A 22,100-nucleotide genomic window follows, 5' to 3' on the forward strand; every position below is an offset into this window, starting at 1 on the left:
AACTTATCTGGAAGGGGGTCAGCATAAGGAAACAATTAGGTGTTTGTGTGAGTGTCTGCAGGGAAACCAAGGTGGCCCCCATTATTAACCTACTCTATTCTTGTGGCCTCCTTTGACATTACCTACTAGTTTGGTCTCATTTCGAGAAACAGTTGCCATGATTTGGGAGGTAGCATAAACTTGAAATCCTTATCATGCATTTCTTTCCCCCTGTCCCTTTCACTGCTGGAAATAATACAACATAGTCATTTGAAGTAGATGCCAAATACAACCGGGCTCTCGACAATAATTCATCACTCCTTTTGTTTGACTTTTCCCCTTAACAGTTATATGAAGCTTTAGCTTTCCTATATACCTAACTCGTTCACCGGACAAATTAAGGCCGCCTAGCTCATTCCCCACATCAACAGATCCACTTATCTATACCCACATCCATCCTTTACTTCTTTCACCAAATCTCAAAAACAAAGTCTTCCTGTCCTTGTGGTGAAGACCAACTCATCCACCTATGATCTCAAAGATATACTCCTCTACCTCTTCCTAGACATTAACTCATCAGCTATACCTTCTCTCCTTTACAACCTCTACTTCTGCCCCTTTGCTGGCTCAGCATATAGTAGTCAGGTATATCACTGGTGGGTTTGGTTTGAATTCCAGCTCTGCTACTTTTTAACTATGTAACTGGGAGTAATATTGAATCAATATGTGCCTTAGTTTCTTCCATTGTAAAAATAGCCCCATTTCATTAGACTGTAGTGAAGACTAAATGACTCAGTATATGAAAAGTATTTAGCATAGTATCTGGTACACAAGTAAGGGATTAGTTAAGCAATGTCATTTATTTTATAATTAATATCATTAACATTATCCTCAACCTATAAATTTGCTCAAGTTTTTCTCATTAAAAAAAAAAAGACAAAATCTATCTTGAATGCTAGTCACCCCTTTCTCTCACTCACTTTCATTTAAGTTTTTCTCAGAAAGAGCGGTCTCTTCTCTTTATCTCCATAGTGAAGAGACTACCAGTACGTCACCAAATTGATAAACTGACCAATGACTTCCTCATATCTCTGGCTGATTTTGACATTTTTTTTCTTCATCACATTTGTTTATGTTATGACTTGATGTGGTTTTCTTCGGCTTTAGATTTGTTCAAAGTTTTGTATTTGTGGGTTTATAGTTTTCATCAAATTTGGGAAATTTTCTTGTGTTATTTCTTTAAGTATTTTTTCTGTCTCCCTCTCCTCTCCTTCTGTGATTCTGATTGCTCATATCTTTGGCCACATGATGTTCACAGAACACTGATGGTCTGTTCATTTTTATCTTCTACTCTTTTTTCTTTGTTTCACTTTGAATAGTTTCTATAGTTATATCATAAAGCCCACTAATCTCTTTTTCTTTAGTGTCTGATCTGCTGTTAATCCCATCCAGTAAATTTTTTGTTTCATCTACTGTACTTTTCATCTTTAGAAATTTGATCTGGGTCTTTTTATAACTTCCACTTCTCTCACTATGCTCATACTTTCCTCCACCCTTTTTCCAACATTCAAAATATGTGTAATAGCTTGTATACTAATTCTATTTGTGTATACTCTATTAATTGCCTCTTCTCATTATATGTCATATGTTTCTGCTTCTTTGCATGCCTAGTAATATTTGATTGACTGCCAGACATTGTGAATTTTACACTGTTGGGAGACAAAAATTTTTTGGCATTCCCTTAAATATTTTTAGGTTCAATGAGTCTCAGTTAAAATTCTGTTAACTTAAACTGTTGGAAACGGTTTGGTTCTTTTCATAACTTGCTTTTAACTCATCCACCAGTGCTCTCAAATATAAACTCTTCTTTTAAATATATTATCTGTTGTCTAGGGCTAATTTGGCCCCACTACTGAGTCAATACCCTTCTATTCAGAGTCTAAGTATTCAGAGGTCTTTCTATTCTGGTTGGTGGGAACATGAACTATTCTTGGCCCTGTGGATTGTCCCACACCTCCTTTCTGGGAGTTCTTTTGCCAGCCTCAGCAGTATCCAGAAAGTGTGCACTGATCAGTACTCTTCTGCAGATCTCTGGAATTTATTGGGGTGACCTTGGTCAATAAAATTATATAGATTTCAGGTGTACAATTCTACAATCTATCATCTGTATATTGTATTGTGTGTTCACCTCCCCAAGTCAAGACTCCTTCCATTATCATTTATCCTCCCCTTTACCCTCTTCTACCTCCCTATCCTATTGCCTGTATCTATGAGGTTATTTTTTGCTTAATCACCTTTTTCAGCCAGCCCCACAACCCTCTCCCCTCTGACAGCTGTCATTTTGTTCTCTGTATCTATACGTCTGTTTCTTTTGTTAGTTTGTTTATTATATTTCACACTTAAGTGAAATCATATGGTATGTGTCTTTCTGTGGATGGTTTATTTCACTTAGCACAATACTCTCCAGATCCATCCAGGCTATTGCAAAGGTAAGATTTCCTTTTATTAATACAGTTGAGTAGTATTCCATTGTGTAAATGTACCATTGCTTTTTTATCCTCTCATCTACTGATGAGCACTTGAGCTGCTTCCAAATCTTGGCTATTGTAAATAACACTGCAATGAACATAGGGGTGCACATATTCTTTCAAGTTGGTGTTTCAGGATTCTTAGGATATATTCCCAGAAGTGGAATTGCTGGGTCATAAGGAAGTTCCATTTTTAATTTTTTGAGGAAACTCCATACTGCTTTCCACAGTGGCTGCCCCAACCTGCAGTCCCACCAACAGTGGCTGAGGGTTCCCGTTTCTCCATATCCTCACCAGCATTTGTTGTTTGTTGATTTATTGATGAGAGCCATTCTGACAGGTGTGAGGTGATATCTCATTGCAGTTTAATTTGCATTTCTCTGATGAATAGTGATGCTGAGCATATTTTTATATGTCTCCTGGCCATCTTAAACTGTTTTTTTATTTAAACTTAAATAAAAGCCAGTGATCTAGTTGGGGGAAGTCTTATTTACTCATTCACTTCCATTCTAATTTACCTGTCCGAGAAGGCAATGGAAAAGGAGGAATAGTGAAAAGTAACTTGGCTTAAACATAGACTTAAAAGAGCAGAGAATCTGCCACACAAAACTGGCTCCTCACCCACAGCTTCTCCTCTCCCTTCTGTGTGGTTGGCAGAGATCCAGGGCCGTTGTCTCACAGCTGCCTGCTCCTCCTCTGGTGGCCCACCACAGGAATGTGACCAAGAGGCCGCAAGTGACAACAGGGCCTCCCAAGAGGGGAGGTATCAGATGTAATGGACATTGTGGATGAGTAATACAGGTGCTTAGCTATATGTAAGACTTCGAAGTTAAGTCACAATAACTTTAAGATAACATGTACAGCCAACTCGGTAAAAAGCATGTCTAAGCACATACATGCTAATGAGTGGTATTGCTTTAAAAATTCATATTTGTCCCAGTAAAAGGGCAACTGCTTGAAACTTTAACAATTATTAACCCTGTTTAACATTATTTTCCCCCTACTTCCAAAGATCCCGGGGAGCGCTGGTAGCTGTAAGCCTGGAAGGCAGTGAACAAGCCAGATGGAAACCCAGTTGCCTCTTCAAGAACTTCAAAGGGTGAACCTCACCGGACCAAAGCCACGAGGGCTGTTGAAATAAGCGTCAGGAGATTATCAGAGTCAGGAAACAGATCCAGGTTAAAGCCAGTGATTCACTAAAGTCACAAGACAGGAACCAGAAGAATAGGGGTGGGGGCAGGATTCGCAGAAAAATTGTGCTGCCAGTTGACTCTGACTGTGTAGCTTTCAGTCCTTCACATGCAGAAGTCCCAGCCCTAGGGCACCTGTAAAGTGCTGGAGAGGGCTTAGGCAGTGAGAAACCTAAATGGGGCTGGGACCCTTAGAGACCAGAGCACCTCCCGCACCAGGATCACTAACGCCTGAAGATGTCCACAGCTGGTAAATTGTTCATCTCACTGTCCTGCCCTGACCCTGTCCTACGGGTCTGTCTCTGGCTGACCCCAGAGAGCAAGGGGCTGGATTCCTGGGACTGGCTGCTTTCTATGTGCTGAGTAGGTGTGCACGCCCACCTTTCAGACCTCCTCCTGTATGCTGAGGGAACCGCCCCTCTTATCCGGCTGTCAGCCAGTGTCTCCCAGCTCTAAGCTCTGGGGTTTCGGGAAAGGGACATAGCCACTATCCACAACAAAGAACCTTGGGGCCCCTGGTGCCCACCTTCCTGTTTTGAGGATGCTTCTGCCCACAATACTATTCCCAGTATTCATGAGTAACTGTTTATTTAGCATAGAAGCGTCCGGGAAGCTATGCTGCCCAGCAGTGTGGTGCGGCAGCACTACCCGCCACTTCCCCTTGTAGCAGGCAGATCGTGACGGACAATGAAGCCTTTTACTGCGAATCACATAAGTGTTCTTTAAAAAAGAACAAAAACGCAAAGCTTCAGCTTGGACTTCCCCATTGATACCATAAAATGGAAACTGGGGAGCAGCATATGGGGATGTGTGAGTTCCATTCTTGCTAATTCGCTGGTAAGGATTTTTTTTTTTAATCCTGGCAGCATATTTAGACAAGCTGTTTAATTTTTATTAAGTTTATTTCTAAATAGTTTATTCTTTTTTATTCTATTATAAATTAATTTTTTTTGCAATTTCATTTTTGGATTGTTTATTGCTAGTGCGTAGAAGCCATTCCATTTTGTTAACTAAAATGATTAACCATGAAAATAAAGGCTAATCCTCATAATCTTGGCGTAAACCTTTCTTCAGATGTTCCAGTTAGGGCAGAATATCTTTGGCTCTCTTGTTCACGTGGTGCACCCTAAGTATCTAGAAGACTGCATCCCATTAAGGTACTTCAAGTATATAATGAATGAGGAATATGTCACCCATTCCTCAATTGTGTTGAAATCATGCTCACACATCTGTCCTCCATATAAGAAGCTCTCTGAAGGCAGGGCTCATTCTAGTGTCCCAAGCAGCTTTCCTAGTACATGGCATACAGCAGGTGCTTAGCACCTGTCTGAAGAATCTATCAGTAGCTGGCAAAGTGGGGTGTGGCATGAAGGGTAGAGCATATCACAGAAGGCAATCTCAAAGTATGGCTTTCCATTTCCTCATGCACATGTGAACTGGGCCAAAATGATCATTAAGGACATTGCTGAAACAATATAAAGAATATAGAGAAATCTAGAAGGAACACCTGCAATCTGAAGGGGGTGTGTGTGTGTGTGCGCGCGCAAGTGCACACATATGTGAACTTAGACAGTGGTTCTCAACCTTCTGGCCCTTTAAATATAGTTCCTCATGTTGTGACCCAACCATAAAATTATTTTCATTGCTACTTCATAACTGTAATGTTGCTACTGTTATGAACCGTAATGTAAATATCTGATATGCAGGATGGTCTTAGGCGACCCCTGTGAAAGAGTCGTTCGACCACCAAAGGGGTAGCGACCTACAGGTTGAGAACCGCTGGCTTAGGAGGACACATAAACCTAATGCTGATTGTGGGAGATTTGGATTGGTTTGTTGTATGTGGATTGGTTTGTTGTATGTGGAATACACATTCCCGATACAGGTTGGAATGGACTATAAAAAGCCTCTTAATGGAAAACGTATCAAACATTTTCTCTTGACAGCTTGCCACCCAGGGAAGGTACTTAACATGATCTACTTCTAAGGATGCTTAACTCAGCCCATAGTTACACAACATAAACAGCTACTAAAGGTGGGTGGGCCAAATTTAAGATTCAGAGAGATTCAAATCCATTAATAAACCAGAAAATCCAATATCTCAATATTTGAATCCTAACAAAAACTCTTTAAAGGGCAAGATAATAGAATTTTTAAATAACTAAATGTGTATTATAAAGTGTTACATTTAAACCTAAAATTAGATCCTCAGAATCTTTTTGTTTATGAACTAATATGAACCAATTACTCACCTTATAAATTTCTTGAATTACCATAATGAATGGTAACAGATGGATGGTTATTACCCATAGCGATTATGTAACAGATTATTCTGGAATTTCCTCAGAAAAGGGTGGAATATTCAGAAATTAACAATTTTCCAAGAAATCTGGTTTATATGATATTTAGAGACATAGTTCTTTAGCTTGTCTTAGCTTTTGAGAAAGCGGAGAAAACTATATAATATCGACTAAGTATAGTTTTAACTTTTTTTTCACTTGACACCAACTTTGATACTCAAGCAAAGTAAAATAAAAATTTTAAAAGGCTTAAAAATAGATTCTAACAAACATTTCACCAAACACAGCTGTTTCTAGTTCACTAAGTTAACTATTACAAAATATTTTAATGTGCTTTCTGGCAAACATAAATAGCCTAATTTCATGGAAACGCCACATTTCCAGTTATTCATAATAGGTTGTAACAGTTTAGGGATATGTTACTATTTCTACAGATTTCTGTATCAGAAAAAGGAGGAAAGATACTACTTACATCTCTTAAAATATGTAAGATAGACTTTAATCCATGCTATAAGGGTGTATTTCATGCCAGAGACTATAAACTAGCAGCCATTCTGCAGATATTTTTAGTATGCACAATTAAAAATTGATGTATTTGCCATAAAAAAATCTGACTTGTCAGCCTCTCTTGAAAAATTATTAGATTTGATAACACTGGATTCACATTGTAACTTTACAGCAATTAATTGGTGTTTAGCTGAGACTGACTTTAGAGGTACTTTGAAAGGGCTGCCCCTTTTAAAAGGAGCATTGTCTACCCCACCCATTCAGTGTAAATGCCATGTACTAACATAACACCTAGGCTGTTTCCCTCATTTATGTTACTTTTATGGACCTTGTAGCATTTGAGATTGGGACCCTGATATAGAACGTGTATATTTAAAGGTAGAAAATATTCAATTGATTGAGAGAATGGCTCCACTTACAAAATTCTTGCACAGACATTTTGGAATGTCATATTCTTCAGTGTTGTATCTGTCCCTTGCCTATCTCTGTACCTTCCTTAGCATAAGGGTGTATGACTGCACCCTTAATGTTTTAAAGTTTCTGAGATTTTCTTACTGTTTTGCCACTTTTGCTTCTGATAATTTTATGAAAAGATCAAATAAACATGAGTCTGATACTTTTTTGACTAACTGAAATATTTAAAAGTTATTTAAATTGAAATATTTTGTTACTTGGGTATACAAATGTATTTTCAATTAAAAAAAACCCACCATGAAACAAAATATAACCTGAAAAGACTATGAAGACACTGAAAAAAAATGTGTCAGTCAGCTAAATTTTGTTGGGGCTTGAAAACAGGAAACATTCCGTTAACATAAAGAACTTTTTCTTCCCTGGGAACTAATGTTCCCTTTGGCTCTGTACTTTATGAGCTCTGACAAAAATAAGCAAATTGTAATTTGTAAGGGAAGTGCAGATAAATTCTGAACAACTTACCCCAGCAGTTATCATTTTAGTAGTGGTTTGAGCTAAACAGGAAGTGAACATTCAGTAATGTAGTCCAATAAGTAAATCATTTCCAGGCAAATCAATCACTAGCACACTAGAGATTCTAAGAGGGGCGTTGTCGATATAAAAATAACTTATTCAAAAATAGCATAATTTATGACTTCTGGTAAGATGGAAGACTGGAAGTTTTATTAAAATGGGGACCATGTCCATCTTTCCCATTATTACATTGCCAAAGTCTAGCCCATGTGCCACTCATAAGTACTTGTTGAGTCAGTGAAAGGAAGAGTACATGAGAGCGTTGAGCAAATAAGTCTTCAATAAATATTCACTAAATAATTCATGAAATAAAGTTGTTCAATACACATTTATCAAACGAGTACATGAAAAGTACAAATTAATAATTCTTCTCTTACATCTTATTGAAAGTAACGATTAACATTTATTTATTCATTGAGTGATTGATATTTATTAGTGATTGATATTTATTATGTTAAGTACTTAACATAATAAATGGATGTTGTTATTTAGTTCTCACAATAACCCTATGAAATAAGAATTATAATACAAAATTTAAAACAAAACAAAAAACTGTTGAGTAACTTGAGCAGTGTCACAAAGCTGGGGAGAGGCTTTGTAGGAATTTGACTATGATCCTATTCTGTTTCTCATTTTCCCCCCAATATTTATTCCCAATATTTCTGTTTTTAAAGTTCTTTATTGTTTAAAGTCTTACATATAGTATTACATATGTCTCCTTTTTCCTCCATTGACCTCTTCCTGGACACCCCCTCCCCCCCTGGGCACATGCCCTCACACCCCTGTGTCCATTGGTTATGCTTAGATGCATGCATACAAGTCCTTTGGTTGATCTCTTAACCCTCCCCCCCCCCCCCCCAGTTCCCCTGCTTTCCCTCTGAAGTTTGATGGTCTGCTTGATGCTTCTCTATCTCTGGATCTATTTATGTTCATCAGTTTATGTTCATTATATTCCACAAATGAGTCAGATCATGTGATATTTATCTTTCTCTGACTGGCTTATTTTGCTTAGCATAATGCTCTCCAGGTCCATCCATGCTGTTGCAAATGGCAAAAGTTCTTTCTTTTTTACAGCAGCATAGTATTCCATTGTGTAGATGTACCACAGTTTTCTAATCCACTTATCTGCTGATGGGCACTTAGGTTGTTTCCAAATCTTAGTTATTGTAAATTGTGCTGCTACAAACATAGGGGTGCAGATGTCCTTTCTGATTGGTGTTTCTGATTTCTTAGGATATATTCCTAGATGTGGGATTACTGGGTCAAATGAGAGGTCCATTTTTAATTTTTTGAGGAAACTCTATACTGTTTTCCACAGTGGCTGCACCAGGGTGCATTCCCACCAGCAGTGCATGAGGGTTCCTTTTTCTCCACATCCTCGCCAGCACTTGTCATTTGTTGATTTGTTGATGATAGTCATTCTGACAGGTATGAGATAATATCTCATTGTTGTTTTGATTTGCATCTCTTGGATGATTAGTGACTTTGAGCATGTTTTCATATGTCTCTTGGCCTTCTGTATGTCCACTTTCAAAAAGTGCCTATTTAGGTCCTTTGCCCATTTTTTAATTGGATTGTTTATCTTCCTTTTGTTAATATGTATGAATTTATAATAAAAAGAAATAAACCTCTCACCTTTGGAGGATAGTATCAATTAAGCATTTTGAACACTGGCATATCAAGGGAATAAATCAAGTATTTATCATGACTCTCCTGCAGGAATTCTACCTCAGGGTAGCCAAATAATTGGTGAAAAGAAGTTTCTCTTTTTAGGAGAATTCTAATTAATAAATGAAGAAGAAATGATAATATTACAAAATTATCATTTTGCAATCCCTAATGAATGGATCCAGACAAGGATCCATTGGCTGGTGACCTCAACAAAAGGGAGAAAACCAGTATTATGTGCCTCCAAATGAAACTATATGGCAACATTTAGAAAGTGGTCTTGCCTCCCACTCCACCATATACGCATATATTTCAATGTGACTCAGATTAAGCCTCTATGAAAGTAAAGGACGAATATTGTATGATTTCACTCATCCGAGGTACCTAGAATAATCAAAACCATAGAGACAAAAAGTAGAGCAGCGGTTACCAGGAGATGGGACATGGGAGGTTCATGTTCAATGGCTGCAGACTTTCAGTACAGGCTGATAAAAGAGTACTGGAGATAAATAGCACTGATGCATAGCAAAGTGAATGCACTTAATGCCACTGAACTATTTACTTAAAAATGGTTAAAATGGTCACCTTATTGATATTTAACAATAATAAAAAAAGTAGTAGGATTACAGTTATCATATGCATTTCTAATTTTTTTTTACAATGAGCAAGAATTTTATTTGTATTATAAAATAATTTTTTTTCAGAGAAAATATTTCAGGGAAAAGTCATAGGCTTTCTAGAATGCAGCTCTGGGCAGAGTGGGGCACAGGATGTTTTTTTTTTTTAATTATTATTCTAAGAATTTATACTCTAAGCCAGACAGCTCATATAAACATAAATATCAAAAGGCAAATAAAAAAATTTATAGAGACATTATTAGCATACATTGGAGAAATTGTCTGAATCATTTTCATGTATAGCGAGGTATGTGAATAATATGAGGGAACTCCCAATTATTTTGAAAGACCTGAAGAAACTGTGTTGATTTCTAAAATCCCAGGCACATTGTGCTAAGAAAGTTTTAATGTGGGTAAACTGTACTTTTGTGGCATGTTTTCTATAGTCGGCGACAAATTAAGGGCACCATAGAGGTCAGTCTAGAATCGATGGGCTGGAACTTTGGAATCTGAGCAAACTTGGTCAGGCTTGGACAGGTCTTCTAGGCTTCCCTCAGATCTGTTTACTCAGCTGTAAAACGAAGGGACTGGTCTCGATAACATGGAACGTCATTTCCTGAGGTTTTATGGCACCATGAAGGATAAGCTTGAAATCGCTATTTAGCATTAAAATAGTTTTAGTAAACTCTAAATTCTCTTTGTTCCAAATATGTTACATTAATTACTGGACTATATATCTAGTATAGTCAACTTGCAACTGACAATGTTATTTTGCTATGAGTTGTAGTACTGGTGTTTTAAAATATGAGAAACTAAAAAAAAATTTACAACAAATTGTTAAGAAAGCAAATAGTTGCACAGCAAAACTCCTTCAAACATTTGGAAATTGGGCATGTTGGCTAAAAACTCACACTGTTTAGAAAGTTAAGCTGTAAGGAACTTGTATGTTGTAAAAAGGTATTTCACTTTATTGATGGGCAATATAAGAATGCAATCTGAAGCATGACTGGCCATTGTCAAAATGATGGAGAAGGTGTTTATCTTTGATGCCCTAATAATGTACTCTAACTTTGTTCTTTCCATGTCCACTCTGGAACACAAAAATCCTATAAAATTAGCTTTACGTATGGACTTAATGTCTTCGTTAAATAGAGGCTGGTGGTGCAGCTCCTACCATGATCCAATTTCTCTCCCCCCTTTCCCCCCAAGTCCCTTTTCTCTGTTTCTTTGTCATCTTTACCCCACCACGTTCATCTCTCTGGGCTCCCTTTCATTCCTTTACACTAATATTCCTGTCTTCTGTGTTTGGGTGGGAATTAGAAAGGTTAGAGAAGATGGGCCACATAATAAGCAGCAGATGTTGGCTATTTGTGGAGAGGCGAGGAAGAGCAACTTAAACGTGGCCTAAATTCTCCAAGTCAGGCCAGACTCCTCCTCTCGTGCCATAGAAAAGAGAAAGTAAATTCCCAGATCCATATGCTTTTAAGTTGCTAAAAAGCAACTTCTTCTTCTTCCTTACCCTCACTGCTTCACACTGCAGAAGCAAAGATATAAAAAGGAGGGGAAAACGGGGATAACAGCAACTGTTAAAAAAAGTTTTCATATAGATACAGAGAACATTTTGACAATTGCCAGATGGGAGAGGAGTTAGGGGGATAGGCGAAAATGGTGATAGGATTCAGAAGTACAAATTAGTAGTTACAGAATAGTCAGGGAGATATAAAGCAGAGCATGGGGAATATAGTCAATAGTACTGTAATAAATATATATGGTATCGATGGGTACCAGATTTATTGGAGTGATCACTTTGTAAGTTATATAAATGTCTAATCACATGGTTATACACCTGAAACTAATATATTATTACTAGAGGCCCAGTGCACGAAAATTCATGCACTCAGGGGTCCCTCAGCCTGGCCTGCGCCCTCTTGCAGTCCAGGAGCCCTTGGGGGATGTCCTCCTGCCAGGTTAGGCCCACCTTCTGGGGGATCAGGCCTAAGCTGGCAGTCAGATATCCTTCTGGCAGCCTGCGAACCCTTGGGGGATATCCAACTGACAGGTTAGGCCCACTCCCCACCACCGCCACTGCACTGGCCAGCCATGAGCTGGATTCTGGCTTAGCAGCGCTCCCCCTGTGGAAGCACACTGACCACCAGGGGGAAGCTCCTGCATTGAGTATCTGCCCCCTGGTGGTCAGTGCACATCATAGTGACCAGTTGATCCCGGTCATTCTGCTGTTAGGGTCAATTTGCGTGTTATCCTTTTATTATATAGGATATGTCAATTGTTATTTAAAAATAAAAAAGGGTAAAAATAATATATTGTTGATTTTTTGTTTTGGTTTGGTTTTTGTTAATCCTCACCCAAGGGTATTTTTTCCATTGAGAGAGAATGGAAAGGAGGGAAAGAGGGTGGGGGAGAGGAGAGAGCGAGAGAGATAGAAACATCAATGTAAGAGAGACACATCGATTGGTTGATTCCTGCAGGCACCCAGACTGAGGCTGGGGCATGAACCTGCAACCCAGGTACATACCCTTGACCAGGAATCAAACCCATGACCCTTCATTACACAGGCCAATGCTCTAAATATTGAACAACATCTGCCAGGGCTATTTTTGATTTATTAACATGGAACTCATAACCAACAGAACTATAACTCATGCCTGAAGGAAAAGGAAGCTTATCTAATATGTGTTTTCTCCATAAGGCACATTACAACCTTCTTGTACTTATCAACTCTAGGCAGCACTTTATTGCTAAGCTCAGGAGCCATTTTAAATGCCTTGACATTTTTTTTTCTTCATTTTATTGATTTTTTACAGAGAGGAAGGGAGAGAGATAGAGAGCTAGAAACATCGATGAGAGAGAAACATCGATCAGCTGCCTCCTGCACATCTCCCACTGGTGATATGTCCGCAACCCAGGCACATGCCCCCGACCGGAATCGAACCTGGGACCCTTCAGTCCGCAGGCCGACGCTCTATCCACTGAGCCAAACCGGTTTCGGCACTCAGGAGCCATTTTAAACAGTAAAACCACCAACAAAAAGCACAAAAATAAAAAAATGTAATACTTAGACCACAACAAGGACACTGCTTTACAGTATGAGAGCTAAAATAAGACAGCAGAGTGTTGCCTTTTTTGAACTTAGCTGGAAATATGCATTGGGCTACCAAATTTTCAACCACCCTACACATGTCTACAAATTATCTCAAAAGCCCACAAGTATTATCTTGGGATTACAAACAAATTTTAATGAGTAGATGAATTGATAAATACAGAAGTCATAAATAATGAGGATCAACTCTATATTATTACAAAATCCATAGCTTTGACTTCTTTAATATATAAATATGAATTTATATTTTATGTAACATATTACATTTATATACATTTTATGTTATATAATATGTATATGCTGTAATTATATACATATAAATTATATAGCTTAAGAATTTATTTTAATATTTCACTTCATAAGAATAGTGTGCATCTTAAATTTTTATGGAAAAGTAAAAAATATTCAACTAACTCCATGCTAATTGAATAATTTCATGCTGAATGCATGTCTTTTAAATGCCTGTCCTTGCTCTCTTTGAAACACGTTTTTAAAAGACTTGAGTTTATCTTATGAAATATATATGTCAGCATGTGAACTCTCAATAAATGTTAATTTAAAGGTGATTTTCATTGTGTTGGCAACTAAAGAAAATTTATGAAAGGGGTAAATGTTAGTGTTAATAGCAAACATTGAAATACACTGATAGGTCATCATCCAGGTTCTTTTAAGAAAATCTTTCTATATGATTTAAGTATAGCATTCTAAAGAATAATATTATTTTGTTTATTTATTTTTCTGCTTTTAGTTTGATAATATCTATGATTTGAGTAATTTCCTGTTCTTTTCAGTGAAAACTTCAGAGCAGAAGAAACCACTTCATGATCATTATCAACAGATGTTAAGTTGCTTGGTCCTTATTTTAAAGTATTTATGATTATTTATCACAGCTTTCCTGGGCTTATGTATTTAACACAAGATTATTTTTGATCATGTTTATATGTACAAATGGCATAGCAGGTGTTTTTAATTACAAGTGACACAAAGTTTAGCTTCAACAATTGCTGTTGCAGAAAAAGATGACAAAATAGACACACAAGCTGCACAGTTACATATAAACATAAATTTAAAATACATTTCCATTCATTACTGTGATCATCTCAAAAAGAGCCTTAGGATGGTAGTCATGGAACCCATGTTTTCAGTGAGGAATCTTCCACTATATTGCCATTTAACTAGGCCTTAGTTTTCTCATCTATAATATGAGAAGGTCAGATTAGAGGTCTTTAAGGTCCTTTTCAGGTGTTTGTGACTCTAAATATTATTAATTAGAAGCCATATAATAGCAAAGCAAATCATTAAAATGTAAACGTAAGTATAGACTGTCCTTTAATTAAATAATTAATTCCAAGGGAAGATTATAAAGATCTACCTCGTTTTAGGTATTCATTCATTCAGTGAATACTTATTTTGCATTTATTGAACCATGCTCTGTACCTACCCCTGGGAATGGCAAGGGTGAAAAAACAGACATATCCCTCACTTAGTGGAGGGTTAAGCTGCAGATCAACGTATTTCAAGCCAGATCCAGCCGTGGGCAGAGGCAATGTCTTTGGCCTTAGAAGGGGTTCAGTATGCACACCAAGGCCTTTTCTGAACCCCTCCTTCCCTCCCAGTTTGCCATGGCATTAGCCTCTCCTTTTGCTAACTCTGAAATGGCAACTTTTAGAGGTTTTTTGTGTTTTTTTTTCACAACTTAGACCACAGAAGTCGTCGATAAACCACCACTGCTGTGTTGGATATATGCTGCCTGGGCAGAGAGGAAAGCTTCCTGTTTCTCTCCTTTATTAGTTTTATTTCTTGGCCTCTTAACCCACCTTTCTAACTACCATCACTCCAAAATCTCCCACTTACAAAGCAAAAAAGGGAAGTGTTTAGAATGAAAGGAGCTCTTTAAAATAAAACTTATCTCATAAAAATGACATGTGTAACTTCCCTTGGTCTAAAATCTAATGAGTGTAGGGTTTATCAATTCAATAAGCTGCAGATTCTGCAGAATGCACAGAATAAAGATATAGCTGTAACACCGAAAATTTTAGAATACATTCTAAAGGTAAATACAGGGTGGGCAAAAGTTTACAGTTGTTTGTATGGAAAACAATACAATAATTAATAAATAATACAATAATAGACTGTTTCACATATCACAACCATAAACCTACTTTGCCCCACCTTGTATATTAAAGCTTTTTTTAACAGTTGCTGTTATCCCCGTTTCCCCCTCCTTTTTATATCTTTGCGTCTGCAATGTGAAGCAGTAAGGGTAAGGAGGAAGAAGAAGTTGCTTTTTAGCAACTTAAAAGCATATGGATCTGGGGAATTTAAAGGGTGTCCCAAAATTCACGCAAGAAGTAATTTTGATAGAAAACACGGGCTTATAATTAAAAATTGTAAATTTTTTTATTGATTCATAAAGTATATAGTATAGGGTTATCTATGGAATAGGATATCGGGTAAATGGCCTCCATGGCTTTGCTGGCACATACGGACTCTTGTTGAAATTTTCCATGACCGTTTTGCATAAATGTGGCTGAATTTTGTTGATACAGCGCTCAATTTCCTCTTTCAAGGAGTGGGTGGTTGTGGGCTCGTTGGCATAAACCTTAGACTTCAAAAAACCCTAAAGAAAAAAGTCCAACGGCGTTAAATCGCATGATCTGGGCAGCCAATTCTGATCATCAAAACGGGAAATTACAGGACCAGGAAATGACTCATGCAGTAATTGAATTGTTTCTTGGGCTGTATGGCATGTGGCACCGTCTTGTTGAAACCACATGTTGTCCGCATCCATATCTTGCAATTTAGGCACAAAAAACTGGATTATCATGTCACGACTGCGAGCACTTTACGGCACAAATGGCATAAAATTCAAATCTTGCGTGAATTTTGGGACACCCTTTATGAGTCTGTTTCTGTACTGTTTGTTTTTTATTTGTTTTTAGATTCCACATATAAGTGAAATCATCTGGCATTTGTCTTTCTCTGTCTCACTTATTTTCCTTAGCATGATACCTTCTAGGTCCATTCATGTTGTTGCAGATGGCAAGATTTCATTCTTTTTATGGCTGAATCATACTCTATTGCAGTAAATGGCGAACCTATGACACGCGTGTCAGAGGTGACACGCGAACTCATTTTTTTTGGTTGATTTTTATCTGTTAAATGGCATTTAAATATATAAAATGAATATAAAAAATATGTCTTTGTTTTACTATGGTTGCAAATATCAAAAATTTCTATATGTGACACGGCACCAGAGTTAAGTTAGGGTTTTTCAAAATGCTGACGCCGAGCTCAAAAGGTTTGCCATCACTGCTCTATTGCATATATGCATCACTTCTTTATCCATTTATCTATTGATGGGCACTTAGGTTATTTCCATACCTTGGCTATTGTAAATAATGCTGCAATGAACATAGGGGTGCCTATTTCTTTTCAATTTAGTGTTTTGGGTTTCTTTGAATAAATACCCAGAAGTAGAATTTTGGGGTCCTTCTTTGTCTCTTGTTATAGCCTTTGTTTTAAAGTCCATTTTGTCAGTTATAAGCATTGCTATCTCAGCTTTGTTTCCATTTTCATGAAATATCACTTTCCTTCCCTTTACTGTCTCTGTCTTTCCATCAGAAGTGAGTCTCTTGTAAACAGCATATAAGAGGGTCTTTTTAAAAAATTTTAAATCCATTGAGTCACTCTGTATTGGAGCATCTAATACATTTGCATTTAAAGTAATTGTTGATAGATATGTACTTACTGCCACTTTTTAATATTTTTTTCTTATTATTAAAGAAGATTCTTTTTTTTCCTTCTTTTTTTTATTGCTTAAAGTATTACAAAGGGTATTACATATGTATCCATTTTATCCCCCCGCCCTAGACAGTCCCCTAGCCTCCCCTATCACCCAGTGTCTTATGTCCATTGGTTATGCTTATATGCATGCATACAAGTCCTTTAGTTGATCTTAAAAGAAGATTCTTTAATGTTTCTTATAATACTGATCTGGTGGTGATGAACTCCTTTAGTTTTTTTCTTGTCTGAGAAGCTCTTTATATGTCCTTCAATTCTAAATAATAGCTTTGCTGGATAAAGTAATCTTGCTTGTAGGTCCTTGCTTTTCATCTCTTTGAATATTTCATTCCAATCCCTTTTAGCCTGCAAAGTTACTTTTGAGAAATCCACTGACAGTCTTATGGAAGCTCTATTGTAGGTAACTAACTGCTTTTTCCTTGATTCTCTTAAGATTCTCTCTTTGTCTTTAACCCTTGGCATTTTAATTATGATGTGTCTTTGGGTTCATCTTGTTTGGGACTCTCTGAACTTCCTGGACTTGTATGTCTATTTCCTTTACCAAGTTAGGGACGTTTTATGCCATTATTTCTTCAAATAGGTTTTCAATTTCTTCCTCTTTCTTCTCCTTTTTGGCATTCCCATGATACAAATGCTGGTACTCTTGAGGTTGTCCCTGAAGCTCCTTACACTATCCTCCTTTTTAAAAATTCTTTTTTTCTTTTTCCTGTTCTAATAGGGTGTTTTCTGCTTTCTTATCTTTTAAATTGCTGATTTGATTATCTGCTTCTTCTTCTCAACTGTTGACTTCCTGTAATGTATTATTCATTTTATTTTTTAAAATATATTTTATTGATTTTTTACAAAGAGGAAGGGAGAGAGATAGAGAGTTAGAAATATCGATGAGAGAGGAACATTGATCAGCTGCCTCCTGCACACCTTCTACTGGGGATGTGCCCGCAACCAAGGTACATGCCCTTGACCGGAATCGAACCTGGGACCTTTCAGTCCACAGGCCGACGCTCTATCCACTGAGCCAAACCAGTCAGGGCTGTATTATTCATTTTAATTAGTGTATTCCTTATTTCAGACTGGTTCTTTTTACAGTTTCCATATCCTTTTTTATGCTGTTGAAGTTCTGACTAAATTCCTTGAGCTTCCATATAACCATTGTTTTGAACTTTGTATTTGGTAGTTTGCTTGCCTCCATTTCATTTAGTTTTTGTTTGTTTGTTTGTTTGTTTTCTGAGATTTCTTGTGTTCTTTCATTTGGGACATCATTTTGGCTGCTTCCCTGTGTTTGTTTCCTTATGAGTAGGTGTCCTGTAGGGCCTAGTGGCACAACTTCCCCAGTCCCCCAAGCGGAGTGCCCTAGGTGTGGTCCCTGTGTGGGCTGTGTGAACTGTCCTTTTTAGCCTTGACTTTGTTGGCATGTCACTGGGAGGGATTGGCCCCCAGATACCAATTGGCTGCAAGGACCAACTGAGACTACAGCAGAGGAGCTGCTGTGCAGGGACTGATCCTGTGGAACAGGACTTGCTTCAATGGGGCTTTGGTTCCCACTGAGTCCACTCCTTGAGAATGTCACTGGTGAAGGTGGTTGTGTAGTAATTGGGCATGGTCTGGTGGTCTGAAGCTGTCCAGGGAGGTGCAAGGTCAGACACTGCCTGTGTCCTGCCTGGGCCACCTGGCATGAACTGATCTGCAAAAGGCTGCTACTTGTGTTGGGCTTGGAGGTTCCCACAGGGAGGCCAACCTGTGAACCAATGCTGGCTGCTGCTAGCACCAAGCCTGAAGCCACTTAACAAGTGGTACAAGGTACACAGAGGTCAGATGCTGCTTGTTTGAGAGATTTTAGGAAAGTCTGAAGCATAAGCCAAGAGAGGCCATTTGTATGGAAAAGCCACTGGAAATGGCTTGGGTGGGCTTGGTGATGTACTGGTAAGAGAGGTCAAAGAAACTGACAACTATTCCAGTTTTAACCAAAATTAAGCAATTTTTAATCTATGTGTTGTATTTTTGTTTAAAGTTCAGCATTTTGTTTAAGATTATTTTCATGAAATTTATAATGAACAACAACTAAGATGTCTAAGGAATATTAAAGTAAACAATTAAACTTTACTTTTGGAATCTCATCCAAAAACAGTAAATACAGATCCTCCTTTGAATATACTTTGTATAAGAAAAAAAATTAAAGAAGTCTGAATATGCTGTGAATGTGAATATAGATGGATGAAAGTAATTTTATCATCAGGCTTATAGAAACAAATCTTGTTACTTTGAAATTCCACCATCTATTGGTGTTAAATGACTTATTTAGGTCTGAAAAACAAATCTGTAAATGGGCATAATGTGTCAGTTCTATGTTGGGGGCAGATCAGTGGATGTCAGGGATCAGGAGTCAGGGGAGATTGCACATAAGAAAATGCAGAAAGTTTTCTGCAAGAGGAAGGAAGCAAAGGTCAAGGCCAGAGGGTAAGAATTCTATACTCCCCAACCTACTGCTCCCTCTCTACTCTCATTGCCATGACATTACTTCAACCAGAGTCATATTTCACAGTTCTCCCTCAGTTCTCGCTCCTCTTCTTCCATTTCTCATCACTTATCAGATCCTATGGCTTCTATCAGTCTTTATAATAATGTCTGCAACCCCTTTACCACTCCTCCTGCCACTACATTGGTTCACCTGCCACCACACTACCACTTCTCACTATTTCCTGCTGGCTTCTAGCAGAAGATTCATTTCTTAAAAAATTGTCCTAGAAAATAAAAGGTTTCTATTGTTAATTAATGTTTAAAAAATGCAGCATACATCACCTCCTCTTGGCCATCCATATACACTTTAGCATAAGACGGATATTTTTCAGAGGTGCTTGTCCTGGAACTCCGTTTTCATATAACATTCATCAGCATGTGGTCACTCATGTTCAAGAAACACACGTTAGGAAACAGTGGCTTGGAGTATTTCAATGGCCTCTAGACTGCTCTCTTTGCCTAATCTTTCCCTTTTCCATTGCATCTAGTATTTCACTGATGAATTAATTTCTCTGAAGTGCCTAACTGATTATATTATTCCTTTGCTCAGAAACCTTCAGTGGTTCCCCACTGATCCAAGCGGTGATTAAGCACCAGGATCTCCATAACAAGCTACCAATATGCCTGGCTATGTGGCGTAGGAGAAAAGACATGAACTTTGGAATCAGACCCAGGTTCAAGCTCCAACTCTGTATTTTAAGTACTGTAAGACCAGGAGCAAGTCATTGATTGCTTTGAGGTTTTTGTTTTGTTTTTCTCATCTGCAAGTACTTGTAGAGAGGGGAGGATATAGTGAGACTGTTTTTGTGAAAGCTTCTTGCACTAATTATAGCACAGCACGCCCTGGCCCCACGGGTTATAAATCTCTAGGCAGACTGAGGCTTTCATTTGGTAGTCACTTAGTGTCTGCCTGGAGTAAGTGATTTTATAAATTGAGAGCCCAGAGGATCATCTATCAGTGTCAACAAAAACTGATTAATAAAGCAGTTCTCTGCCTTTACTTGGGAATTATTTATGGGTCCTGAGGGAACAGGAGCCAGTTCCACAGTATAGTCAACCTTTTCAGGTGAGATTGTGCCATTTGCCCTTGGTTAAGTGGGGGTGTGCAGGGCCCAAGAATTAGCAGTAGTGCTAGGAAAGCAAATCCTGGATTCAAGCACATGAAACAAAGCCCATTACAAGAGCCAGAAAGCTGCTTTTTTGTTAGATTTAGAAATGTTTAAAAGTGTTTCTGATTTCCTTGATTGTCCCACAAGAAACTACATGATCCTCAATACACCTTCCTAAGAAGGGAAAGGAATTTTTGTATGATTTGTTCTCTAGTGTAGGCTAAGTGCCTGTGTAGTCTTGCATGTAGATGGTGCTCAGTTACTATGATGTCTGGATAGATGGATAAATGAATAGATGAACAAATGGAAGAGCCCATGGCTTACATCTTCTATATGTTCTAGCATAGGTCCAAGTACACAGAAGATCCTTAATAAGTATTTGACTGGCTAACTATATGGATTGATATATACACTAGTCAGTCAAGGGCATTTAATAATGTACCTTAAACTAAACATTATTCCAATATATTTCTACTTTATATGATATTATTACATAATATCTTATTCTTTCTTTTAAAATATTACTTTGTTTTTATGCTTCTACTTTATAAAATACTAGAGGCCTGATGCACAAATTCATGCACAGGTGGGGTCCGGCTGGCCTGCCCTGATCAGGGTCAATCAGGCCAGGCCGGCCAGGGGGAGGGGCTGCGGGGCAGTTCGCTGGCTGACCCCATCCCTGGTCAAACTCCTGGTTGAACTCCTGGTTGAGGGGACAATTTGCATATTAGCCTTTTATTATATGGGCTTTTTATATCATCTATATTATAATCATTCTCTTTCTTTTAAAATTTATCTAATCATTCATTTATGTCTCCCCCCACAACAGGGGAGTGTCACAGCTTGAAAGTGGGTAAGGGAAGAGAAATAAAATTAGGAGACTAAATAGATATTTTTAATCAGAAAGTTTAAAAATTGTATAAAACTGATTTGAATATATTGAATAAAATGAAGAGAAAACAACCTAATTTTTTAAAAGACTGGGAGAAGATGGAGGAAAAATGAGGCATAGGGTGTGTAGAACATGTTTGACAAATTTATTTGGAAAGAATGTTACTTTTATACACACTTTTTTTTTCCCCCCTGAAGCACTCCACTCAAAGGTTTTTATAACTCTCATTCCTGTACGAGGGAAAAATAGCCAAATTCCTCCTTCACAGTTACAAGACCCAAGGCTCAGTAAAGTTAATAATCTATATATCCGATAAGAGCTAGATCAGGGGTGGGATCCAGGCCTCCTAAGTATTCAGGAGTAAATACAGCTGTGGAATGTAAAGTGAGCCTGACACAATTAGAGAACATGAATAAGGGTAGTTTGGCTGGAATGAAGAGGGTACAGAGGAAAGTCAATTCAAGAAATAAATATGAGATAGATTACAGAGTACCTTAAGTAATATAATAAAGAATTTGGATTTTTAGCCACATCAGTCACTTTGAAATTATTTTTAAAGCAATAAAGGGCTTTTAAATAAGAAATCTCGTGTGAGATGCCAATATGCAAAACAAATTAAAAGGAGGTGGTTTTCTTCAGTTGAACCTGTTCCTCCTTCTTGCCCTTGGCCTCTGAGGAGAAAAGTTTGAAAAATATGAAACAGAAGTCTGAAAAGTCTTGAGTGCTGACGTGTTACACCAAGAGGCATAGAGAGCAGGTGAATGGGGCCCGCGATAGAGGCAGGGTTCGCAGAGCAGGACTGCCAGTGGGAAGGGCAGGCAAAGAGGCTTGGAGACAGAAGAATCCCAGCAGACGCGGGCACCGTTCACAGACTTACACTGGGGCAG

At 37.9% G+C, this 22,100-nt stretch overlaps 1 protein-coding gene across 1 annotated transcript in view; it reads right to left on the reverse strand.

The window, feature by feature from the left end:
- The window catches only part of CCDC146 (coiled-coil domain containing 146), a 114,314-nt gene that overhangs the window by 47,245 nt on the left and 44,969 nt on the right, over positions 1-22,100 (reverse strand). The window lies entirely within an intron of this gene.

The sequence above is a fragment of the Myotis daubentonii genome, chromosome 10, assembly GCF_963259705.1.
Source record: "Myotis daubentonii chromosome 10, mMyoDau2.1, whole genome shotgun sequence".
Classification (NCBI taxonomy): domain Eukaryota; kingdom Metazoa; phylum Chordata; class Mammalia; order Chiroptera; family Vespertilionidae; genus Myotis; species Myotis daubentonii.